The 26,584-nt window shown below is 45.8% G+C and overlaps 7 non-coding genes and 1 pseudogene across 7 annotated transcripts; 2 read left to right on the top strand and 6 right to left on the bottom strand.

Annotated features, from left to right (window-relative positions):
* Window positions 1-2,842: 2,842 nt before the first annotated feature.
* Window positions 2,843-2,961, top strand: LOC138232466 (5S ribosomal RNA). Its single transcript, XR_011187194.1, has one exon. It is a non-coding gene; the product is annotated as a 5S ribosomal RNA (ribosomal RNA).
* A 210-nt stretch (window positions 2,962-3,171) lies between these two features.
* trnai-aau (transfer RNA isoleucine (anticodon AAU)) lies at window positions 3,172-3,245 on the bottom strand. Its single transcript has one exon. It is a non-coding gene; the product is annotated as a tRNA-Ile (tRNA).
* Window positions 3,246-3,802: 557 nt separating this feature from the next.
* On the bottom strand, window positions 3,803-3,873 carry trnag-gcc (transfer RNA glycine (anticodon GCC)). Its single transcript has one exon. It is a non-coding gene; the product is annotated as a tRNA-Gly (tRNA).
* A 214-nt stretch (window positions 3,874-4,087) lies between these two features.
* On the bottom strand, window positions 4,088-4,169 carry trnas-aga (transfer RNA serine (anticodon AGA)). Its single transcript has one exon. It is a non-coding gene; the product is annotated as a tRNA-Ser (tRNA).
* A 6,321-nt stretch (window positions 4,170-10,490) lies between these two features.
* On the bottom strand, window positions 10,491-10,570 carry LOC138232414 (U4 spliceosomal RNA; annotated as a pseudogene).
* A 230-nt stretch (window positions 10,571-10,800) lies between these two features.
* On the bottom strand, window positions 10,801-10,917 carry LOC138232453 (U5 spliceosomal RNA). The gene has a single exon (XR_011187182.1). It is a non-coding gene; the product is annotated as a U5 spliceosomal RNA (small nuclear RNA).
* Window positions 10,918-12,214: 1,297 nt separating this feature from the next.
* Window positions 12,215-12,287, top strand: trnar-ccu (transfer RNA arginine (anticodon CCU)). Its single transcript has one exon. It is a non-coding gene; the product is annotated as a tRNA-Arg (tRNA).
* A 12,480-nt stretch (window positions 12,288-24,767) lies between these two features.
* Window positions 24,768-24,849, bottom strand: trnas-gcu (transfer RNA serine (anticodon GCU)). The gene has a single exon. It is a non-coding gene; the product is annotated as a tRNA-Ser (tRNA).
* Window positions 24,850-26,584: the final 1,735 nt, after the last annotated feature.

Here is a 26,584-nt window from a genome sequence, read left to right as displayed (position 1 = left end):
TCGCTGTTCTCGGGGGTTTTCAAACCCTCGTGCTTGTCTGGTGCAGTCTGCGGTTGTGGGGGCGTAGTGGATTTCTCTTCCACCAGCCCCGGAGCCACAGCAGGACTGATCCTGGCTGGAGGCTGAGAGTCTTTGTCCAACAAGGGTTCTTTGTTTGACTTGTTGTTTGCTTTGGATTTTCGGGCCGGTTTGGCTGAAACAAGCACTGCCTCATCCTTTCTCATTTTGAGTTTATTGGCGTAGGCGTGAGGGCAGTTCTTAAAAACGTGTCCTTCCGAGCCACATAAATTGCACTTTGGCAGCATTGAACAGTCAGAGGCTAAATGTCCCTGTTTGCCACAGGTCTTGCAGCATTTCACAGTGCAGGACGATGCCAGGTGTCCCACAGCACCACAGCGCCGACACACCTTTGGTTGTCCCACATAAAACACATAGCCATTGCAGGCGCCCAGCCGGATTGTAGAGGGCAGGTGCCTTAAGCCTCCATTTACGCTGTCCGGTAGCAAGCGAACCTCGAATTTCCTTGCTCCTGTTTTTATACCATCAACATCTCTAACCTCAGTTCCATGGTGGACGGTGCAGTACTGGTTAAGCCAGGTGTGAATGTCCTCCGTCTTTGCCAGTTCCGAGAACATAACAACATGCACCGTTTTCCTCTCTCTCTGTGTCAGAGGCTGCAAGTTGATCTTCTCAAGTGCAGGAACTTTGCCTCTTTTTGCCTCAAACACATCCACGCATTGTTCAAACAGAGGATAGGTAGCAAATACAACCTCAAATGCTTTCTGACCTGGGAGAGCGAAGATGAAATCCAAGTGCCGAGGTTCAAAGCCAAGTTCCTTCTGTAACACTTTTCTGCTGAACTGCATACGATCCATGAAGAGGTCGTCCAAGAGCTCAAAACGTACAGCATTCTTACGGGATCCAAAGGTTGCCATTTCAAAAACCGCAAATCGAACACTGCTTCCAACAAAAGAAAAACAATCCAACTACTCCACCTACAGGCTGATCAAGGTATCTCCCCTGCCAGGTAAGTATGAGTTAAACAGGCCCCTGCAAGCGGCCCGCACCCACAGCACAAGTCGCGCAGCCTAGGCCACCTCCTCGCCCCGCACGCCACCGCCTCCTGCTGGGCCCACTCTTTCACACACTCACACGCCACACTAACACTCAAAAGTGTGGGCAAAACGAGAAAACGAGCGCGCCGTTTCCTACACATCTGCAGTCGCCGTTGCGCATTCGCAGCATGTCCCGGGATGCAATTCGGCCTCATTTGCATAACTCCAGACCGGCAGATCGCCACGCAAGCTCGCGACGTGCGCCTGCCACACACCGAACAAACCTTTTCAGCAATTTCCAAAAAACGGGCCTGCTCGCCTGCCCACAAGGCTCCGTCTCTTACCTGCTCTCCAGAGCCTGCTGCCTTCTGTGCTTTTCTCTCGGCACCGCTGCAGTGCACACAACTCCTGCAGCGGGAGGGGGGGAGAAAGTTCCCGCGCTCCGCCGCAGGGAAGGCTCGCTCCGTGCGCACACGTCCTTTCGATGCCAGTCCAACAAGTGCTCCGCATTAGCTGCGTCGGGGCTCCGGCGTGTCGCACCTCACCTCACCTCGCACTGCCCCCTCCTTGAATGTCTGCCGCTGGGCATGCCCCGCTCTCCTCCGCCTTATCTTATCGCGTGTGAGCACCGACAATGGCCACAATGCCGGGGAATGGCACCTGTAAAGTGTTAATTGGGGCACAGGAACAGCCCGTCTCGTCTCGGGGGGGCCGGCTTCAGAGACAATACAGCAAACACAGCGGGGCGGGGGAAGAAGACGACACCACACATGCGGGTACATTCAGCTCCGGCGGGAACGAGACATTTGTCGGTCTTTTCAAGTGCCGAGAGCCGAGCAATCCTTCACTTGTATCGTTTCTCCCCGGTGACTAGATCTGGCCCTGCGACTCTCGACTGGGCTCACCCCCGGGGCAGCCCAGCAGGTGTGAGCCTGGCCGGCACCCGGATGGGAGATTCCACCCCGGAAAAGCTCCGGTTGCTGCTGCTCCTGCAAGAGGTGTGACTGGGACCAGTAGGGAGCGCTCACCCTGCGGGCTGTGTGGCTCTCTTACGCCCCAGCCTCCTGATGGCGACACTCTGCTGCACAAACAGGCGCCGTCCTTCGGGGGAGGCGTCAAACCGAGGTCCCGACCCTCCTTGGCCATTAGGAAACCCCAGGGCGTCTCTCAAAAAGAGACGCCGGGGGTGTCCCTCTGGTGTTAGTGCTCCGCTTTACCCATCAGTCGGGGTCTCCTCCTAATCCCCGTCTCACCTGTAACAATCAATGACGAGGCCCCCCTGTCCGTGAGATTTAGTACTCGCGCAAGAGACCGGGGGCAGAGCGCGAACGCGGTCCCCCGCCCCCCACAAAGTGCGCGCTCCGGGTTCCCTCTCGGGGCCCTGCAACACAGCGGAAGGGCAGCGAGAAGGAGCCTCTTGCTCTGACGCCGCAAGGCCACAAGAGGGCGGAGGCGCCGCGCGCCCGGCCAACGTGTTGGACCGGTGCGCTTTACGTGCTGAAATAAACACGCGAAAGCCCCGAAATGTTTCCAGAGTGCTGTGCACTGGAGGTTTTTGTCTGGTGAAGACTTGCCTGGTGCTCCTCCGTGCAGATTGTTTGTCCTCCTCCAGTGCGGGACGAGCCAACACAAGGGAGCGCATTCGCCAACATCCAGGCACGCAATGCGATTTGGAAAGCAGCTCCTTTCCAAAGAGTTGCACACGAACGATCCTTCAGTCCCGCTCGGGGGGCACGGAACCCCCGCCACACACAGCTTCAAGTAGCGAGTCAGGCGCCAGGGCTTTCGCTTACGGCCACACCACCCTGAACACGCCCGATCTCGTCTGATCTTGGAAGCTAAGCAGCGTCGGGCCTGGTTAGTACTTCGATGGGAGACTGCCTGGGAATACCAGGTGCTGTAGGCTTTTGCTCTCCCGGCCAGCAGGGGTCGCCGTTGGTGCCGTAGGCTTTGGGAGGAAAACCTGCAGGATGGAAAGGTGATCTATAGCCTCATCTCTAGAGATGTTTTGTTGCTGTGGCATGTGTGTGACCCATATTAAAAAAAAAAACCCGTCTGTAAAACGAATATCGAAGCTGCCTCTAAATCTGCAAATGAAGATGAGTCAATAATCTTCTGGCCCGTACGGGGCTCGAACCCGTGACCTTGGCGTTATTAGCACCACGCTCTAACCAACTGAGCTAACCAGCCTCACGACAATGCTCCTCTCTGTGCTGCAAGAAATCAAACTCAGGGAATTTCTTTTGCCCTCCTTTGAATAGAAAGCCGTGTAATTCAGTGTACGGGCTTTCTCGTGCAGTTTCATGGTTCTTGTAACCCAAATCCTGCATTGGCCTGAAGTGCCCCCCCATTTCACAGCATTTTTCAGCTGATTTAAAATGTACCTAAAGGAGAAGCATTATTGAAGACCATCAATTACCAAGAGCTTTTGTCAAAGGTTTTGGTGGTCATTTTGAATGACCACAGAGCGCTGTGACCTCGGTTTTACATCTCATCCAAAAGACAGCGCCCTTTTACAACACAGCATCTCCGTCACTATACTGGGGCATTGGGACCCGCACAGACCTCAGGGTGAGCGCCCCCCCGCCGGCACCATTAACACCGCTTCCAGCTGGAAGCTTTGTTTTTCCCTGTAGCTCACCCTCATCCGGGTACTGACCTGGCTCACACCTGCTTAGCTTCAGTGGGTTTTCAGTTGCGAGTTGCAAGGGGATGCAAGTGATGGAGCCGCTTGCTGCAAAAGCCACTGCATTGGCCGGGAATCGAACCCGAGCCTCCCGCGTGGCAGGCGAGAATTCTACCACTGAACCACCAATGCTCAGTGCTTGGGCCTTCAAAAAAAGACGCTTTTTTGGTGCTCTGTGCAAAACGCGTCGACATCTGCTTCCAGCTGCAAAATGCCATTCACGGACGCTGAAAAACTTATTTCCAAGGCAGCGGGTACAAGCGATTGTGCGTTTTAAAACCACCAGGAACAGCAAAGAGGCGCGCTTCTTTGCTTGCGCCGAAACACACCGACTGGAGGCGGACAACGTAGTCGGCAGGATTCGAACCTGCGCGGGGAGACCCCAATGGATTTCTAGTCCATCGCCTTAACCACTCGGCCACGACTACAGCAAGCCCCACTGCCGCTGCGTTCTTGCTACAATCTTACCTGGATCGCGAGGCGCCGGCGGAAGCCTATTTCAAAGTCGTTCTCCGTTTCAAAAAAACATTTCCAAAATACAAGCCTTGCAGACAGACACGCCTCAGAGGACTTAAGGGTGGCTTCATGTCGGAATGATAAAGTCTCCCCGTCCGGACATGAAAATGCCACTTTGTTACACACAAAAAAAGAATCAACAACAGAGAAATGCCCACAAGCATTTGAAAAGCCGCACCACGTCGCACTTGAAATAGCTCTTACATTAGTGGTAGACACAGGAATCGCCTTTTTATTTACGCTCTTACCAACGCGATGGAAAGCAAAACAAAGCAAAGCAGAGCAAAACAAAACGAACAAACGAAAACCCTCACGTCCCACACTTGCATATAAGGCCGTTACGTGCCCAAGCGGTATTGTATGTCATCCTAGCACTGCACCCCGGGGCGTACGGTATATGGGAACGAGCACACGCCACGAATCGTCTCGAATCACTCCCTACAGCTGTAAGGCGCCTTGAAGCGTGCACCCCCAACATTCTTCTTTGCGCATCTGTGAAAGGTAAACTCTTGAGCAAACTCTGAACCAGCTCTAAGGAAACTAATCCGATTAGACGTTACTTTGACTCATCTTTTTACGCTCAGTGCTGGATTGCTCAAACTCCAGCTAGGGTTAGGGTTAGCATTCCCACGCTACTTAGACACTTTGTTTACGCTCAGTGCTGGATTTTGGGAACTTCAGGACGAGTGGGAATTTTCTCCTATCTGTCCATTCTGTTTTGTTTTGGAGACTCTTGGCTGCCTGTGTTGTTCAGTGCAGCCAGCGTGAAGGAAACATTTTCCAAAACTGTGTCAGCTCAAAAGTTGTAAGAAAACCTCTCCAGCTGCTTTAACTCTCTTCATTATTGTCATTTAATGTGACACTCGATGTATAACTGGAGCCTCACATATGCAAATGGTGAGGCTCCAGTTCGACACCCAGTTCGACACCACTTTACAGTATATGACAAAAGCATGGCAGACTGTGCCGGACCGGCAGATAACTTCCGCTTATTTTTACCATATTAAACATTGGAAATCCAACCACTTGCATTTGTGACACTTGATTTTGGCTCCACCTAAGACACTCTTAAAACGTCAAACACTTTTCTCTTCTCCCGCAACACTCTTCTCTGTCGGCACTATGTGGCAGCGTTGCATGACAACCCATCTCATCACGGAAAGGCACCTAACAGCTTTGGTAAGAGAGTAGAATTACCTGAAGAACTGCTTTCCATGGAAGCAGGACCAAGCGATGTAGCATTTTTATAGTACCAGGAAAGGAGAAGCAGCACTTCGCCTTTGCCGCACAGGCACAAGGCGACATGTGGCAGATGCCGTAGTCGGCAGGATTCGAACCTGAGCGGGGAGTCCCCATAGGATTTCAAGTCCATCGCCTTAACTATTCGGCCACGACTACAGCGAGCTCACCGCCACCGCATTCCTCCTATAATCTAACACGGAGTGCGAGGTGGCTGCGGAAACTTTTTTAAAGTCGCTCTCCGTTAAAAACAAAATACCTTTCGCAAGATACATGCCGGCAGACAGACACGCCTCAGAGGGTTTAAGGCTGGCTTCACGTTCAAATGATAAAGTCTCCCCGTCCGGATGTCAAAATGCAACTTTGGCAGACAGAAAAAACATCAACAAACCACAAATGTGGACAAGGATTTTACAAGCTGCATCACACTGCACTTTCCAAAGCATTTACATTCCTGTTAGACGCAGGAATTGCCTTTGATTTGTGCGCTTACGAACGCCATGGAAAACGAAACAAAACTAAAGCCCTCAGCTCCTACACTTCATTATAATGCCGTTACGTGTCGAAGCAGGAATTTACGTCATCCTACCACTGCAACACGGGGAATAGAGGGAAATGAGCACACGCTACGTACGTCTCAATCACGCCCTAGAGTCATAAGGCGCATTGAAGGGTGCACCCCCATCATTAATCGTTGCGCCTCTGTGAAAGGAAAGCTCTTGAGCAGTCTTTGAAACAGCTCGGATGAAACACTTGATTGCTTCCATGTGCATCTGGAGCCCATTTCTTATTTTCACTTCACGCCGCCCAAAGCATTTCTAAAACATGAGATTCGCGTTTGGGAATGCGCCCTGCCCTACGAATAAAACAGGTCTACGGGTCTGAAACCTCCTCCACGGAAAACAGTTCTGTTGCGCTTTTGATTAAAGGGAGATTCGCTGTTCTTACTTTTTGATGACATAACACCCAAAGGGGCTTCTTTGGAGCTGGATTCCAACCAGCATCCTAAAGTTTCTTGGCGGTATCCTTTACAGTCCTCTGTTCAGTCGACAAGGGACAGAAGGGGGCAGCTTTCCTAACACACACAGTGCAATGTACTGTAGTGTTCCCGTTCATTGAATTCGCAGTTCTGCATCAGACCTCTAACTCGTTTCCTTAGCTTGGATTTAAGCCATGAAGCAGGCTTCTAGTGTATAAACGTCTAGAGGAATCACAAACTAATTGAGAGGCCATCATCCCAGGGGGAACTGACAAAGTCTATCCCTAAACACCTAGCGCAGTCTCTCGAGAGACTGTCAAAAATCGCTTTCTCCGTTTGCGTTGCAAGTAAGTGAAAACACAGTCGCAAACCAGAGCCACTTGGGAGCAGCGGCACGTAAATACTGTTACTGTCACTGCTCGATACTGACATTAGCCTACTATACCATGTTCAGCCACCGCTAGGAAATGTACGGCTCTAGTACCGGAGCAAACAACAGGAGGGCCAACACCGAACAGGCACACGTGTCAGACATGGAGAGCGACAAGGATGGGATTCAACCCCATGTGTGTGGAGCACAACGGATTAGCAGTCCATCGCCTTAACCACTCGGCCAACTCGTCAACGAAACTGGGCTGTCCTGACATGGGTTGGCGCACTCCAGTTGATCTTTTTCTTTTTTTTTCCCTCATACTCGAGGGTCATTTTCCTGTTCCACATGCGATTTCAACATTTTCCTTGGGAGATGTCAAGCCAGCAAGCCACTGCTGTGGTTCAGTGGCCAGTGTGGAGTTCAGTGGCCCTGTTGTACACAGAAAGCACATTGAGCTCCTTGGACATGAAAAGTTCCAGATAAAAGCCATTTGTCATCCTTTCTCTTGGTGTCGATGTTGCTATTGTATGTAAAGGTGGCAACTTGCTCAGCGAGCAGGCGGAGCACACACCGAATGCAGATGTGTCTGAGTGGTGTGTCCAAGTGGCTGCAAAAGGACAGCACTCCTGGGGTGCCGTGGCTTAGTTGGTTAAAGCGCCTGTCTAGTAAACAGAAAATCCTGGGTCTGAATCCCAGCGGTGCCTTTTTTTGTTCTGTGTTCTCGAACAGAACTGGTCATTATGGACAACCGCATACGTCTAGACTTAATTAAATGCAAGTATTCATTTCCTGTCTTGAACGACTTGTTTTTCTTAAAATGGATGCAACTTGCAAAACATGAAATACAAACCTCGCTAATCAGCGCTCACGGCTGGCAAAAAAAAAAGAAGTCAGCAATGTTTTTTTCTTTAACCTTAAGCCTGCTAATGGAGAAGAAACTAGTCGCCACATCACATACATCCGTTTTAACGATAAGAAGGTAACAACTATCCTCACTCCAGAGTAAATCTCACGTTGAGGGCATATTTTTTTCCACTTTACCAAGAGTCGGGCTCAGCTGCAGAGAGGCGAGAGCAGAGCAATGAGGTCAGGGGGACAGGGGAGTCACACGCTGGCGGTTTGAACACGCGGAAGATCACTGAGGGATCCACAGTATGTGGACCCTCCATGCGCCATCATTCCACACTCCAGACTCTGAATCCTGCCATCCGAGTTAAGATCTCGGCGGAACCGGAGGCGCAGTTCTTTCTTAAAACGTAATCTGGTGAGCATTTCTAGAATCGTACTTGTATAGATGCAGCCTTTAATGTGTTGCTAGGTTAAAATTTATGACTTCTTGAACTTCAGTAGGCAACTGCCCTCTTGATTTCGGATTTAATTTCTTTATTACAGGGGCGCTTTTATGATGACAGAGTCATGTTCAGGTACTTTGCTTGATGGAGGAAGCTCATTTCGGACTCTGTGATCTGCTCACCTGGAAAGGTCTGCTGTACTACTACAAGAGAGAAGTAGAGTCTGGAGGAAGGGACAATTTTATGATGCTTTGGAAGGTAATGTTTTTTTTTTCTTTGAAATCGAAATGAATCAGAATATCAGTGCAAAAGACAAACTCTTGGTTTGGTTTAAAGAGATATGGTTTTAAAACAGACAAAATGTAGAAAACAGGTGTTTCTCACTTTTGGAAAAGAATGGACCGGGGGTAATATTTTACTAGTTGCAGTGCTAAGCTCACTGGGTTACAGTCCTGCAGTGTCACACCAGGGCCAGTGGTGCAATGGATAATGTGTCTGACTATGGATTAGGAGTTTGGAGGTTTGACTCCTGCCTGGCGCTGGTTGTTTTTAAACACATCAGCCTACTCCCTAAGTAGCCTGTGCTACTTACTGCATTGTAATCGTACCCAGTAAGAGATTTCCTTCATGTAAATGAACTGCACCTGACAGCTTTAGAAAAACACCTGGGCTCAGTACGGTGCTGAGAGCTCAAGTTGTGTATAATGTAATAATTTAGGTAGAATAGATTCTAATAATATAATGATCCAGTGTGCTGCACTACTTCACTGTTTCACTGCTCTATGCCTTCTGGAAATAAATCCTCAGACTACTTACTGCCCTGGGCATGTACCAATAAATTACAGGAGCACATCTATATATCACTGCGTTGAAGCAGGAGACACAATCACTGCAAACACATCCTAAATACAGTGTTCCAGCACCTTTGACCTCATCCAGAACGTATCATTTCTTGAAAGGAATTGCTGTCCGAATGCACATCTGAATCCCAAACAGAATCTCTAGTAAAATCCGATCATTTGTGAAACAGGTAAATGTCTTAGGGGCCCATTCCTCATTCTCAAGACACATGTATGCAGTACGTACACCATGCATTGAGCAATAGGGATTAAAGACACCACAGGTAAGGTTAGAAGACATTCTGACTATATTCTAAAATATTGGACTCATATTCTTATGATGGCAGACATGATGCTGTGTTTAAAACCGGGGTTAATGGACATTATATGACTGTCAATTCTGTTTTGTTTTGGAGACTCTTGGCTGCCTATGTGGTACAGTGCAGCGTGAAGAAAACATTTTCCAAAACTGTGTCAGCTCAAAAGTTGTAAGAAAACCTTTCCAGCTGCTTTAACTCTCTTCATTTTTGTCATTTAATTGTCTGTCGGCACTATGTAGCAGCATTGCATGACAACCCATCTCACCACGGAAAGGAACCTAACAGCTTTTGTAAGAGAGGAGAAAAGGACCTGGCCCGTACAGGACTCGAACCCACAACCTTGGTGTTATTAGCTCTAACCAACTGAGCTAACCAGCCTGACGACAGCAATCCTCTCTGTGCTGCAAAAAATCGAACTCAGGGAATTTCTTTTGCCCTCCTTTGAATTGAAAGCCGTGTAATTCAGTGTACGGGCTTTCTCGTGCAGTTTTATAGTTCTTGTAACCCAAATCCTACACTGGCGTGAAGTGACCCCCCATTTCACAGCATTTTTCAGCTGATTTAAAATGTACCTAAAGGAGAAGCATTATTGAAGACCATCAATTACCAAGAGCTTTTGTCAAAGGTTTTGGTGGTCATTTTTAATGACCACAGAGCGCTGTGACCTCGGTTTTACATCTCATCCAAGAGACAGCGCCCTTTTACAACACAGCGTCTCCGTCACTATGCTGGGGGATTGGGACCCGCACAGACCTCAGGGTGAGCGCCCCCCCACCGGCACCATTAACACCGCTTCCAGCTGGAAACTTTGTTTTTCCCTGTAGCTCACCCTCATCCGGGTACTGACCTGGCTAACACCTGTTTTGCTTCAGTGGGTTTTCAGTTGCGAGTTGCAAGGGGATGCAAGTGATGGAGCCACTCGCTGCAAAAGCCACTGCTTTGGCTGGGAATCGAACCAGAGCTTCCCGCATGGGAAGCGAGAATTCTACCACTGAACCAACAATGCTCACTGCCCAGTCCTTCAAAAAAGACGTTTTTTTGGTGCTCTGTTAAAAAAGCGTCGACATTACCTCTTTCAAAAGGCTTCACTTTCCTAGTCACATTCCAAGGCTCATTGAACCCGGGCTGTTTCCTCCAGCGGTATAGTATTGCAGTTAGACAGCACGATGCCTGCAAGACTATGTCACGCTCTGACGAGAAAAGTTTTCAACTAGCAATAATCGTGCCTCGGCTAAACCTCACAGGCTACGATACTGCCACTGCACAAAGCTGACGGTTGCCAGGCAACCGCGGGGATCCTATGGAAATCGTTATCAATCGTCTCATGGCATGTCGTTGCTGTAACGCTTCATATTTGCGGCCGGACACTTCCCGCCTCCCAGAGGAAAGAGCGCCAATCAGACAGGCGGAGACCGAGGACTCGCAGAGCAGACGGCCACAGTCGCCGTAATAAGAGCGATTGTGAGCGGTTTTGTTTTCTCTCTTTGACCAGCCCAGCTGCGCCCCACCCGAAGGCAGGAAAGCACAAAAATTGTATGGAACTCATTCATGCTCCTCTACTTGGAAATCTTTAGTAAAAGGCAAAAGATTTGTACGAGATGAAGAGAAACCAGAGTGCGTGGCTGGACAGCTGCAGGAGCCCAGGCCGCCTTCAAGGCCTCTGCCCTGCCAGTCGTGGTTGGCAATGCACCTGGCCTTACAAACGAGCCAGTGGGGCCCGTTCAGCTCCGGGCTCATCGCCTGCGGCTCTCGGCTTACCTGGCAGGGGAGATACCTTGATCAGCCTGTAGTTGGAGTAGTTGGATTGTTTTCTTGTTTTGTTTTGCGCGCTTACGAACGCCATGGAAAACGAAACAAAACTAAAGCCCTCAGCTCCTCCACTTGATTATAATCCCGTTACGTGTCGAAGCAGGAATTTACGTCATCCTACCACTGTAACACGGGGAATAGAGGGAAATGAGCACAAGCTACGAATTGTCTCAATCACTCCCTACAGTAGTAAGACGCCTGGAAGCGTGCACCCCCATCATTAATCTTTGCGCATCTGTGCAAGGTAAACTCTGGAGCAGTCTCTGAAACGGCTCAAAGGAAACACGTGATTGATTCCATGTGCATCTGGGGTTCATTTCTTATTTACATTTAATTCAAGGGAAAGGCTTGGGTCAGTTTCAGACGGCCTCCAACAGCGAGATTCAAGCGCCCCACCTTCAGCCCAATCTGCGCCGCCAGAACGCCAACGGCTCCTCTGGTCTCCGGGGTGCGGTTGTGACCCCGTAACCTAAAGTGTTGGTGGCAGACAAATGGAGACTAACAGGTGATGTCCTAGGACATGACTACATTGTGACACTCGGTGGGGATGGTGACCATTGCTTGGAAAAGAGTGCGAGGCCCCTTTAGAAAAATATTTTGTTAACAGGCATTCTGCCTCAGCCTAAACACCTATAGCTTGCAAAGCGCATGCTATTAGACAGGCACCTCTGCAAGACCTTAAGAGTCTCTTAAACTAGTGATAGTAAGGTGTTCCCAATGGGCGATGTTTGGCTTTCAAATCATCTCTCTGTGGAAGCGCCGAGATGCAGCTGTTTAAGGCTTAGAAGCAGCTGACTGTTTCACTACCTAGCTGATTACTGTCAGTCAGGGAGCTCAGAGGTGAAAAGCCTGTCTGAGAGACAATTCGCCGTCAATCAGTTCAATATGTTCCGTACCAGCTCGGCGCACCTGAGATCATCTTGGTAGCCGTGTAGCTCAGATGAGTGAGAGCGTGTGTGTGTGTACCACCGTGATTGGATGCCGGTCCTTCTCAGGTCACAGTAAACCTTCTGCTGCCTAACTTTCCTAATTTTGGGGATCCCTTTGAAAAAGCAAAGGAAAAAAAAAACTGGCTCTTCATCAGCGTGATCGACCCAACCCAGTGTGCCCCAGTGGCCTAATGGATAAGGCACTGGCCTCCTAAGCCAGGGATTGTGGGTTCGAGTCCCATCTGGGGTGCTCCTGTCCCTTTTTGAGTGTACAAATGTCCTTGTGATTTGTGAAGCTGCAACCCCACCTTACTCAGTGAGCGTCTCTGCTTTTCTCTCACATACAGTTGGGAGAAAAACTTTTGTAAACAGCCCTTTGGAATTATGTGGATTTCTGCATGAATGGCTCCTAACATGTGATCTTATCTTTATCTAAGTCATAATAATTAATAAAGAGAGTCTGATTTAACAAACAACACACGCCCAACATTTGACATTGCTGTTTCTTTATTGACCAAATGGTTTAAACAATCAAGGTCATTGATGGAAAAAGTACGTGAACCCTTATATTAAGGAGCTAGTGGAACCTCCTTTATGACAAAAACCTCAACCCCCACTTTCTGTAGTGGCTGGTCAGACCTGAGCAGCGGTTAGGAGGTATTTTGGCCTATTCCTCTATGAAAAACTGTTTCAGTTCATGTATATTTTTGGGATGTCTTGCACTGAACGGCCTGCTTCAGATCACGCCACAGCACTTCAATGGGATTGGGGTCAGGACTCTTACTTGGCCATCCCAAAATACGGAATTTCTTCTGTTTCAGCCACTCTGTTGTTGATGTACTCCTTTGTTTTTGTCATGCTGCATGACCCAGCGTCTTTAGAGTTTTAGATCACAGGCAGACACCCTGACATTCTGCTGTAGAATTTCCTGATACATCTTGGAATTCATCGGTCCCTCGATGATTGCAAGCCGTACAGCCTCCGCTATGCTTCCCAGGTGGGATGAGGTTTTGGAGTTGGTATGCAGTGTTTTGTTATCTCCAAACATAACGCTGTGCACATTTACCAACAAGTTCAACTTTTGTCACATCTGTCCACAGAACATTGTTCCAGGAGTTGCTGTGGAACATCCATGTGGTCTTTAACGAACTTGAGAGGGGCAGTGGTGGTTTTTTTGGGGGGGAGAGCAGTGGTTTCCTCCATGGTGACCTCGCATGATCACCACTCTTGTTCAGATTTCTTCTTATGGTGGACTCATGAACACAGACGTAAGACAAAGTCAACCACCTGTTCGCTAGATCCCATCCCCACTCAGCTAGTCAAAGATTCCCTCGAAGGACTGGCAGGACCTATAATTAGTATGATGAATGCATCGCTTGCGTCAGGCGTTGTACCTGATCAATTTAAGGTAGCGGTTGTTAGACCGCTCCTTAAGAAGTCAAATTTGGATCCACAAGTTCTTAACAACTACAGGCCTGTCTCAAAGGTCCCATTTCAATCTAAAAGTCTTGGGAGAATAGTTGTTGCCCAACGTCAATCGTATCTGGATTCAAATAATATGCTTGAGAAATTTCATTCTGGTTTCTGAAACTGCATTAACAAGAGTCGTAAATGATATTCTCTTAGCTACTGATGCGGGGAATGCAACAGTGCTTGTGCTTCTAGATCTTAGAGCTGCCTTTGACACGGTTGACCTCTCTGTTTTGTTACACAGGCTTGAGTTTGAGGTTGGCTTATCTGGAACCGTCCTTCAGTGGTTTACTTCACATTTTACTCATCGTTTTCATTATGTTCAAATATCTAATAATTGTACTGCTTCATCAATGTCACCAGTTCAATTTGGGGTACCAGAAGATCAGTGCTGGGACCAATATTGCTCTCTCTCTCTACATGCTGCTGCTAGGTAGGATAATATGAAAAAATAATATGAACTTTCATTCATATGCTGATGACACTCAAATAAACATTTTGTTTACACCAAACGACAACTCTTCTATTATCAGTTTAGTTAAATGCATTAAGGAAGGAAATACTTGGATGTGTGAAAACTTTTTGTTACTCAACTCTGAGAAAAATGAGGATCTGTTGATCGGAGGCAACAATACTGATAGGACTACTATAACTAGGGCACTTAACTCAGAGGATTTAAACATTTGCCTCAAAGAGACAGCACGTAACCTAGGCGGCATATTAGACACAAGGCTCTTAACAACTTGCATTGTTAAGTGCCTTGGGAAGCCCTTGTTGTGAAAGGCGCTATATAGAAATACATTGATTTGAACTGAATTGACAATGTAAAATGTTGTGTGTGTTGTTTGTTAAACAAGACTGTCTTTATTTATAAAAAAATAAAAGGAATTTGCTAGGAATGCAAACGTTAGGTTGCGCTTCTTCATGCTGCATCGTCGGCATGAGTGGAGCTTTTTAAACGTCTGTACTTACTGCGCCCCATAAGAAATCGTTTGTCCCCGTTCAAAAGAGATTGTGCGATGTCCTGCAGTGTTCGCAAAGCAAACCTTTGACAGTTTGAAAAGAGGAATTTATTCTGCTTCCTGTGCGTGCGTGCAGTAGTTACAAAGTTGAACGTCTTTACACGATCTGCTGCAGTTTTCAGTGGGCGGGCTTTGTCAGATGGCTTGGAAAAATGCACTGTGTTTCGGCTCGGGAAACATCATGAGAAGTGTCCTGCATGTTTTCTGTGTATAGCTGTCTTTTAACGCATACAGAATTCATTCGAAATCATTGGATTCTCCAATTAACAAGGGTCCCTTAAAGGATGAGTCAAAGTAACGTCTAATCGGATTAGTTTCCTTAGAGCTGGTTCAGAGTTTGCTCAAGAGTTTACCTTTCACAGATGCGCAAAGAAGTATGTTGGGGGCGCACGCTTCAAGGTGCTTACAGCTGTAGGGAGTGATTCGAGACGATTCGTGGCATGTGCTCGTTCCCATATACCATACGCCCCGGGGTGCAGTGCTAGGATGACGTACAATACCGCTTGGGCACGTAACGGCGTTATATGCAAGTGCGGGACGTGAGGGTTTTCGTTTGTTCGTTTTGTTTTGCTCTGCTTTGCTTTGTTTCGTGCTCAAGAGGCGTAAGGTAAGTCGTAATCCAGGGAGAACACTGGTGGCAAACAGTCCGAGGTGAGAGGCGAGGTCTAAAGTCGAAAAGGCAGAAGGGGAGTCCAATATCCAGAATAAACGAGGTAATGGAAAAAACGCCAGGTAGAGCTCTCAAGGAGTAGACTCAATACCAGCGGGAAGCAGGTAAAGATGGTAAAAATAGCACTGTGTACCGCACGGTGGAGTGTGTGCAGGTGGGTTAACTCGTGCGGCGGCGTTTGTTAATAATCACCCACTGCTGGTGCTGATTAGATCACTTAAGAGTTGGTCTTAACTGCCTGGCGGTCATGACAAGCTCCTCTTTAAGCTGTGGTTTAGTTTTGCATTCATGTGTTTCTAGAGCAGTTATTTATGGGGGTGGGTGGGTCTTTCACAGAGGCTCAGGACAAATCCCCTGCATGAAAGTCTACTGTGTGCGTTCAAACAGGTCAAGAGCCAGGCAGGAGGACAATGGACAGAAGAAGCAACGAACTAAAAATAAAAGAACGAATATGAAAAAGCCACCATCTTTTTCTTTTTGACATTTTCCGACTTTCATGCAAGCCAGGACAAAGTTGCTCGTAGCTACTTGTGGATTCAAATACTCTATCGAGTGCTTTGATGAGTTTTTGCAATTTGATTGTCGTCCTGTCAGCCTGTTTCTGTTTTTTTTTTCAATCTAGTGATGGGAAGTAAGAGGGAAATGATGGAGTAATCAATAACCGCTCCGGAAAAATGGCAGAAAGAAATGGCCCGTCACTAAGGACATTTGTGAAGCAGAGGAGTGACATCACCACAAAGGCGACTTATTCTGCTGATCGTTTTGGTTAATAATGATTGAGGCGCGTTAAGAGAAAGGTAGCTGCGTCAGCATGCTTAGGCTGCAAAGGATAAAGCAAAGGTTTACTCCATGCTGAAAAGAGAAGAAAAGAAGCACAACGTTTCGGCTGTGGAGCCTTCTGCGCCATCTTCTTTAGCAATGGTGATGATGTTTACATTGGAAAAACTGAGACACGCATACTGGAGGGGCTTGAACCACCAACTTTTCAGCACCACAGAGTCTGACAGTCTTTTGTGCGCCCTACATTTGCAGGTTTATGGTCAAAGAAAACAATCACTTGCGCTTCTTGCAGCCGGCAATCTTTTTCCACTGACAACCAAGGAATGGATTTCATCTTTCACAAGCTGTATGGATTTCTTCAAAAACAAGTTATTCCAGAAAGGAAATGTATTCTTGCATTAAACTGAACCAAGCTGTACATGTTTGTCTGAAATGAGACATGCGGCACAACAAGACACGGAGAGAGGCACCGCTGGTATTCAGACCCAGGATCGCCTGCTTACTAGGCAGGCACTTTAAGCCACTAGGGAACAGCGCCAGCAGAGCACCGCGCTTTTACAGACACTTGGACACATCTGCGTTCGGTGTGCACTTAACCTGCTCTCTGAGCCCGTTGCCTCCGTCCCATTTAATAGCAGAACTGACGCCAAGAGAAATGATGAGAAATGGCATTTATCTGGCACTTCTCATGTCCAAGGAGCTCAATGCCCTTGACACCTCCCCAAGGCGACAGAGCTGTGCATTCTTTGGCGACACCATTTTTTCTTTTGTTTTATTTCTATACTTATTGATAGAATAAAAACGATATGTCATGTACTGTAAGGGAAATGTCTCTTTTCATGGGGAAAGCTAGCTCCAGCAAATGTTGTGTTTAGAAGAAGTGATTTAACATGACACGTGACCTAATTTACCGGAGCAAAAGCTCACCCAGCAAGCCCTGCTTTACTTCTACAGGAGAGAAGTACTGTAGAGTCTGCAAGATGTTCAGCTGGGTAGCTACGTCAGCATGCCTCAGCTGCAAAGGAACAAGTAATAGGTTTATTGCATGCTGAAAAGAGAAGAACGGAAACACAGCGTTTCGACTGTGAGGTCTTCTCACACCTGAAGAAGCCTCACACCTGTAAAAGGCTCCATGGTTTTCTTTCTTCTCTTTTCAACATGGAATACACCTATTGTCTGCAAGATGTGACAATTTCATGGTGTTTTGGAAGAAAACCTTTTTTCTTTGAATTCAAAATCAATCGGAATTTCAGCACGACACAACACTTTTTCTGTTTTAAGGAGATAATATTTTAAACCTGATAAAAATAGTAGGAAACACAAGTTTCTTGCTGTGAAAATTTAGATGGGGAAGTGTACTACTAGTAGCAGTGTAGAGCTCTCTGTGGTGGAGTGCAAGCGCATGTTCTATGGGCCAGTGGCGTAATGGATAACGCGCCTGACTTTGGATCAGAAGATTGTAGGTCTGAGTCCTGCCTGGCTCGTGAGGCTTTTAAACCTCTCAGGTTCCTTAGTAACAGGTTGCCGTCATGTATATGAACTATAGAAAAGCATTTGCCACAACCCGTAAATTAGCGCGCAAGTGCGGGCTAGTTAACACAGAACTGTATGGAGATCATCTCCAGCTCCGAGCTCAATTGCAATGAAAAAACATGCAGAACAGAACTGGAGAGCAGCTGAATTTGTGCTCAGTAGGGTGGGGAGGACTCAGCATTGCTATTGTTCTAATTGGCATGAACTGCAGGGGATCTGAATCAGAACATGTCAGTTAGTTCGATCATTGCGTCAATATGTAGGCCACGTTAATACAGAATTATTACTTTGTCTGTCTCGTCTTTGTATATAGCTGAATGTCCCTGACAATTTCATGTTAGTTTTTAAGAACGACATTGGTGCTAATATATACATATATAGCATATAAGGAACACGTAAAAGTTTAGTCCATGCTGAAAAGATAAGAAAACCGCCACAACGTTTCATCTTGGAATAAATCTTTACTTGTTGTTTTGCAGCCTACCCATTCTGACCTAACTCCTCCCTTGAAATTCCCTAACAGATAAGGGTACGTAACGGCTCATGCGATGCTCAGTTGCAATTTGTCCCAAAACAAACAAGAACAGCAGCTGAGGGTTTGAGTTTGAACATGCACTGTATTAAAGCAGCTTTTATTTCCATTGACAAATGCTAGATATTCCTACAGAGATTCTCCAGGTGAGTAAGCGATTCCTGTTTCTGTTTCTATTTCTGTTTCATATATATATACAGTATATATATATATGTTACATGTGTCTCTGCAATAGTATAAATGTGTTATACACTATCAGGGGCTGCTTTTTTGTGCACCTCATCTACAACAAGGGTTTTTTTCATTTAGGTTTGTGGACCTTCACCATTTGAGGAAGTGAGTTAGATAAGAAAGTTACAGGTATGGTGAGCAATGACTGACAAAGGCACGTACTGCGTATTCCTTACAGAAGAGTAAGCAATTTGTTCTAAAAAACACCGGCTAAAGTCCAACATCGTTAGCAATCTTATTACTTAAATAGAATTAACATCAATAAACTGTAAGGTGCTGGTACATGCGAGTAGATTTGATCTTCTATTAAACAAAAATGCAATTACAGCTCTAAAAAGGTCAACCTAGACTTCTGTAACAGATCTGTTCAGGTCATCGCTGTTCCTCTGACCTTGTGAGTCTTTGGAATTTTAAACGTGTATTTTGCTTGCCTTTCATGTGGTCTGTGTACAAGTCACTGTGGCGTATGCGGTCCTACACAGCCTTGCTATAGACGTGACGAGCCTCCGCTATGTTGCAATGGAGAACAGGTTCAGTATGGAGCTGCCGAGAAAATTCAGCTGGAAAGCTCGTTGCAGAAAAGCATCGTTATCTGCGTCCAGCTGCAAAGCGTCACTCGTGGGTGCTGAAGAATCGATTTCCAAGGCAGTGGGTCTAGGCGATTTAGAGTGTTAAAGGTCCCAGCGAAAACAAAACAGCGCTGGTCCTTTTTCATGCACGCACGAGAGCAAATGCAAAGGACACCGTAGTCGGCAGGATTTGAGCCTGCGCAGGGAGACCCAAACAGATTTCAAGTTTGTTGCCTTAACCACTCGGCCACGATTAAAGTGAATACGCCAGCTGTTGGCTTCTTGGTACAATCGAACAGGGAGTGCGAGGCGGCGGCGGCGGCGGCAACTTTTTTCAAGTTCGCTCTCCGTTTAAGAAACCTTTTACGCCATACGTGTAAGCAGACACACACCTCAGAGTACTTAAGGGTGGCTTCAAGTTGGAATGATAAAGTCTCCCCGTTCGGACATGAAAATAGAACTTTCTTAGACAGAAAGAAATCAACAACGGAGACATGTGGACGACGATTTCAGTCACTGCACTTTGAATAGCATTTTTACTCGAGTTACAGGAGATGCACGAATGGCCCTTGACCTACGCTCTTACGAATGCCTTGGAACATTCAAAGACAACAGCCCTCAAGTCCTGCGGTTTATTATAATGCTGTTGCCTGTCGAGGCAGTATTTGACTCCGTCCTACCGTTGAGACACGGGGCGTACTGTAAATGAACTGCACCTGACAGCTTTAGAAAAACACCTGGGCTCAGTACGGTGCTGAGAGCTCAGCGTTGCTGTTGTTCTAATTAGCACGCACTGCATCGGATATGACCCGAACTTTTCAATTATTCCGATCAGTAAGTCAACACGTAGTCCACATGAAAGGTAGAAATATTCTCTTGTCTGTCTCTTCCCAGTGGGCAAAAGACGTATAATATACGTCTATTAAACGTATACCTTAGACGTCTAAATGTGGTCTACAATTCGTCTAGAATGAAATTCTAATATACGTCTAAAGTTATACGTCAATTATACGTCTATGTTTAGACGTTCATTATACATAAATGGTTGGAGTTCTATTATACGGATAAATTTAGAGGACTATAATACATATATGGTTGGAGTTCCGGATAACTTTAGAGGTCTATTATACGGATAACTTTAGAGGACTATTATACGTATATGGTTAGAGGTCTATTATACGTATAACTTTAGACGTCTATTATACGTATATGGTTAGAGGTCTATTATACGGATAACTTTAGACGTCTATTATACGTATATGGTTAGAGGTCTATTATACGGATAACTTTAGACGTCTATTATACGTATATGGTTAGAGGTCTATTATACGGATAACATTAGAGGTCTATTATACATCAAAGATAGATTTTATAGGTGTAGAAACAAGTAAATCAAGCCAATGATTAGGTTTAGAAATTTATTCTGAAAATACACATTCACACCTGAAACATACGTATTTCAAATTATACATTGTATACAATCAATCAACAATCAACATATGGGCAATAATCATAAAAAACACAACTAGTCTTAAACTTCAGCTACAAATTCTGGTAACATGGCAATATACAGTATAGTAATGACAAACACAAAACTAATTACATTAACACACTAACTCAAAACCACATTTTGATTCAAATATACATTTTAAAATGTACAACTTCTATATTTCCAAGAAAAAAAATATTACAATGGAAGTTAAGACGATTTTTGTCCACTATTTGCAAACCCTGTCTAATTGTCCTAACAGTTAGAACCAAAAACCTATTATTTTCAGAGTCCAGATCTCCTGGCCCCCTGCCTTGCATATGCATTCTTCAAGTAACACATTGCGTGCTCCTTTATTTCTTTTTCTGTTGATGTAGGGTGGGACTTCAGCACCGCAGCTAGGAGAAAATTATATAATATTACTTCCCAAATAAATGATGATTAATATCTTCTTTAGTATAATCTAAAAAATGAACGGTTTACTAAGCTCAAAGCTGAAATAAATGTATAAAATTTGGCTTGCATCATAGCAGTTGAGCAATAAAGTCTGTCCTAAATAAGAGTACCCAAAGTTTGAAAGTACAACATAGAATAAGAATAAGAGAAACGGCAAAACGATTTTGTGTCATCTTCCCCATTCACACTATTTTATGTGCCATTTTTTTGCTTATTCACGTACTATTTTAATCAAAATAATATTAAGAAAGATCTGTATGTATTCAGATAGTATTATTATTGTTCATACTTACTCGTCAAAAGAGGATTGCTGAGATATTTGCAGATATACTTCTACGTTTGAAAAACGTTTCCAAAATGGTGACCAACGAATACTAGCAATGCATTGTGGTATATAACCGGAAAATATGCTGGGTTCGATATTTTCTCAACGTATGCGTTTATTAATGTTGTCGATATTATGGTTGAAATTTAACATTGATAATACATCGCGGCTATGTGCCCCCTGCTATGAGCTGATGTGCAATTTTAACGCATGCAGTTAGTAAGGATCGGTCACTGTTGTATGGTATTATATATAATGACATTATGGAATAGGATGGGGACAGGCCTGGCATCACGGGGGGAGGGGGGAATGTCGCCCCTTCAGTTTTGGGCAAAAAGATTTACCTAACTTAATTTGCGCCCTAAAAAAATAGTTGTACTTTGTCAATGGTCAGAAAACACTAAATGACACGAACAGTCACTCAGTCTGTTTGATGGGCAGGAGGGCTATCCGTCCAGGAACTTCACATATCAGTGTCGTTATTGAGTGTCAACATTACGATCCTGTTTGCTCAGGTGGACCGATTCCTTGCAGTAGTTTATCATTATACTTAAAATCGTTATATAACTAGGACTAGTTATAGCAGTCTGTGCTTTCTGTTGGTTTTACAACATTTTTTTCTTAACGATTCAGAACGTCCATGTAGCTGCAAAAATGAACGCTTATGGTACTTTTCGCTCCAGGCAATACAAACCGTGAGAGTGACGAAAAATGTGAAACTGAACTTCATCGCAAATACCAGATTGCTAGTCGTTATCTTCTATCATGAAGCACTAATCAATGGCATAGCTGCGAGATTTCATTTGGGTAGCTGCACCGTACAGCTCCGTTTCAACCGAAATATCACTCCCCCCTCAGAATTTCAGACGCCCCCCTACAGATTTTTCCCCGGGCACCGCGCACTGATGGGGGACGGGGTGTCCAGGAAATGGTATCAACTTTTGTCAAGAAAATAAAAATAGAAACTCTATAGGCACTCAAACATTTTACTGTTTTTTTTCAGGCAGGTGGCAAGACCCCCTCAGCAAAACCCTTGTATGCCAAGCTGTGGGCATTGATTCGTCGAATATACGTATATTTACGGCGAAATTAAGTCTATACGTATATATACATCGCCTCGACGTATAATCAACGTCGAATTGCAACCGTAAAATCGACAACATGAATAAACGCATATATAACGTCGAAAACACATCTAACACAGTGCCTGAGGCTTTTTACTGTATGTATCGTGTGTGCCGCAACTAGGAGTATACGGCACTCTGCACAGTGCACGAAGTAAATTATTTTGGCAGTAATTAATTTATTATATTTACTATATGTATTATACACGTGTAAATTAATTACTGCCAAAATAATTTACTTCGTAATTTACAGTAAAAAGCCTCAGGCACTGTGTTAGATGTGTTATATATGCGTTTATTCATGTCGTCGATTTTACGGTTGCAATTCGACGTTGATTATACGTCTAGGCGACGTATATATACGTATAGACGTAATTTCGCCATAAATATACGTATATTCAACGAATCAATGCCCACTGGGTTGTTTTTATAGAACTGAATGTCCCTGACAATGTACTGTTAGTTTTAATTGAAGAACGGCATCTGTGTTCAAATATACCAGACAAGTTTACGTAACTGCTCATGCAACACTCAGTTGTAATTAGTCAAGAAATAAAGTCGAACAACAGCTGCAAGTTTGATTCTGAACGTATGAGATTGCAGCGCCTTTTACTTCCATTGACAAATGATAGATATTCGAAGAGAGATCCTTCAGACCAGCAAGCAAACCCACGGCTATTTCGGTTTTCTATCTAGGCAACGTTGGTGTCTGCAATAGCATACATGAAAGCGTGATGCAATTTCTGTGGCTACATTTGTTGCACGTCATGCACAGTAAGAGTGTTTCTAACACCAAATACAAAGTCAACAATTAGCGATCACGCCTTCTCCTCAGTTAACCCACTGAAACCCTTGCTCTTAACTGTTCTTTACTGCGTGCTTTACGAGCACCTACATATTGTGTCGGTTCTTTCAGCTTTATTCATTAGGTTTTCAAAGGCATAAGTAGAGCACCAGAGGTGCGAACACAAAGTGTGTGGTTACCTGAAGAATTGATGTCCATGGCAGCAGGGACAAGCGATTTAGCGTTTTTATAGCACAAGGAAAGGAGAAGCGGCACTTCGCCTCTGCCGCGCAGGCACAAGGCGACGTGTGGCAGACGCCGGAGTCGGCAGGTTTCGAACCTGCGCGGGGAAGCCCCAACGCATTTCGAGCCCATCGCCTTAACCACTCGACCACGACAAAAGCGAGCCCGCCGCCGCCGCATTCCTCCTATAATCAAACACGGACTGCGAGGTGGCTGCGGATACCTTTTTAAAGTTGCTCTCCGTTAAAAAAAAAATACCTTTCACAAGATACGTGCCGGCAGACAGACACGCCTCAGAGGGTTTAAGGCTGGCTTCACGTTCAAATGATAAAGTCCCCCCGTCCGGATGTCAAAATGCAACTTTGGCAGACAGAACAAACATCAACAAACCACAAATGTGGACAAGGATTTTACAAGCTGCACCACACTGCACTTTCAAAAGCATTTACGTTCGTCTTAGACGCAGGACTTGCCTTTGATTTGCGCGCTTACGAACGCCATGGAAAACGAAACAAAACTAAAGCCCTCAGCTCCTGCACGTGATTATAATGCCGTTACGTGTCGAAGCAGTAATTGACGTCATCCTACCACTGCAACACGGGGAATAGAGAGAAATGAGCACACGCTACGAATCGTCTCAATCACTCCCTAGAGTCGTAAGGCGCATTGAAGGGTGCACCCCCATCATTAATCGTTGCGCCTCTGTGAAAGGAAAGCTCTTGGGCAGTCTTTGAAACAGCTCGGATGAAACACTTGATTGCTTCCATGTGCATCTGGAGCCCACTTCTTATTTTCACTTCACGCCGCCCAAAGCATTTCTAAAACAGGAGATTCGCGTTTGGGAATGCGCCCTGCCCTACAAATAAAACAGGTCTACGGGTCTGAAACCTGCTCCACGGAAAACAGCTCTGTTGCGCTTTTGATCAAAGGGAGATTCGCTGTTCTTACTTTTTGATGACATAACACCCAAAGGGGCTTCTTTGGAGCTGGATTCCAACCAGCATCCTTAAGTTTCTTGGCGGTATCCTTTACAGTCCTCTGTTCGGTCGACAAGGGACTGAAGGGGGCAGCTTTCCTCACACATACAGTGCAATGTACTGTAGTGTTCCCCTTCATTGAATTCGCAGTTCTGCATCAGACCTCTAACTCGTTTCCTTAGCTTGGATTTAAGCCACGAAGCAGGCTTCTACTGTATAAGGAATCACAAACTATTTGAGAGGCCACCATCCCAGGGGGAACTGACAAAGTCTATCCCTAAACACCTAGCGCGGTCTCTCGAGAGACTGTCAAAAATCGCTTTCTCCGTTTGCGTTGCAAGTAAGTGAAAACGCGGTCTCAACCCAGAGCCACTTGGCAGCAGCGACACGTAAATACCGTTACTGTTACTGCTCGATACCGACGTTAGCCTACTATACCATGTTCAGCCACCGCTAGAAAATGCACGGCTCTAGAACCGGAGCAAACAACAGGAGGGCCAACGCCGAACGGGCACACATGGAGCGCGACGAGAATGGGATTTGAACCCATGCGTGCGGAGCACAATGGATTAGCAGTCCATCGCCTTAACCACTCGGCCACCTCGTCGAGGGATCTGGGCTGTCCGGACATGGGTTGGCGCGCTCCAGATGATCTTTTTCTTTTTTTTCCCCCGTACTCGAGGGTCATTTTCCTGTTCCACATGCGATTTCAACATTTTCCTTGGGAGATGTCAAGCCAGCAAGCCACTGCTGTGGTTCAGTGGCCAGTGTGGAGTTCAGTGGCCCTGTTGTACACAGAAAGCACATTGAGCTCCTTGGACATGAAAAGTTCCAGATAAAAGCCATTTGTCACCCTTTCTCTTGGTGTTGATGTTGCTATTATATGTAAAGGTGGCAACTTGCTCAGCGAGCAGGCGGAGCACACACCGAATGCAGATGTGTCTGAGTGGTGTGTCCAAGTGGCTGTCAAAGGACAGCTCTCCTGGGGCGCTGTGGCTTAGTTGCTTAAGGTGCCTGTCTAGTAAACAGGAGACCCTGGCTCCGAATCCCAGCGGTGCCTTTTTTGTTCTGTCTTCTCGAACAGAACTGGTCATTATGGACAACCGCCTACGGCTAGACTTAATTAAATGCAAGCATTCATTTCCTGTCTTGAACAACTTGTTTTTCTTATAATGGATGCAACTTGCAAAACATGAAATACAAACCTTGCTAATCAGCACTCGCGGCTGGCAAAAAAAAAAAGAAGTCAGCAATGTTTTTTTCTTTAACCTTAACCCTTCTAATGGAGAAGAGTTAAACGACCGAGTCTATGCAGCTTAAACGGTGCGCACGTCGGGTTCTTAGCTGAAAGGGTGGTAAATCACGCTCACCCCAGTCCTTAATCTTTTAAAGAGGATACAAAATTGAACCTAGTCGCCACATCACATACATCCTGATCAATGATAAAAAGGTAACATCTATCCTCGCTCCAAAGTAAATCTCACGTTGAGGGCATATTTGTTTTCAATTTACCATGAGTCGGGCTCGGCTGCACAGAGGCGAGAGCAGAGCAATGAGGTCACGGGGACAGGGGAGTCACACGCTGGCTGTTTGAACACGCGGAAGATCACTGAGGGATCCACAGTATGTGGACCCTCCGTGCGCCATCAGTCCGCACTCCGGACTCTGAATCCTGCCATCCGAGTTAAGATCTCGGCGGAACCTGAGGCGCAGTTCCTTCTTAAAACGTAATCTGGTGAGCATTTCTAGAATCGTACTTGTATAGATGCAGCCTTTAATGTGTTGCTAGGTTAAAATTGATGACTTCTTGAACTTCAGTAGGCAACTGCCCTCTTGATTTCGGATTTAATTTCTTTATTACAGGGGCACTTTTATGAAGACAGAGTCATGTTCAGGTACTTTGCTTGATGGAGGAAGCTCATTTCGGACTCTGTGATCTGCTCACCTGGAAAGGTCTGCTGTACTACTACAAGAGAGAAGTAGAGTCTGGAAGAAGGGACAATTTTATGATGCTTTGGAAGATAATGTTTTTTTTTTCTTTGAAATCGAAATGAATCAGAATATCAGTGCAAAAGACAGACTCTTGGTTTGGTTTAAAGAGATATGGTTTTAAAACAGACAAAATGTAGAAAACAGGTGTTTCTCACTTTTGGTAAAGAATGGACCAGGGGTAATATTTTACTAGTTGCAGTGCTGATCTCACTGGGTTACAGTCCTGCAGTGTCACACCGGGGCCAGTGGCGCAATGGATAACGCGTCTGACTACGGATCAGGAGATTGCGGGTTGGACTCCTGCCTGGCTCGGGTCGTTTTTAAACGCATCGGGCTACTCCCTAAGTAGT

Source organism: Lepisosteus oculatus, unplaced genomic scaffold (assembly GCF_040954835.1).
Source record: "Lepisosteus oculatus isolate fLepOcu1 unplaced genomic scaffold, fLepOcu1.hap2 HAP2_SCAFFOLD_63, whole genome shotgun sequence".
Classification (NCBI taxonomy): domain Eukaryota; kingdom Metazoa; phylum Chordata; class Actinopteri; order Semionotiformes; family Lepisosteidae; genus Lepisosteus; species Lepisosteus oculatus.
Note: the sequence above shows the minus strand (reverse complement) of the source record. Positions and strands in the feature narration are given on the sequence as shown.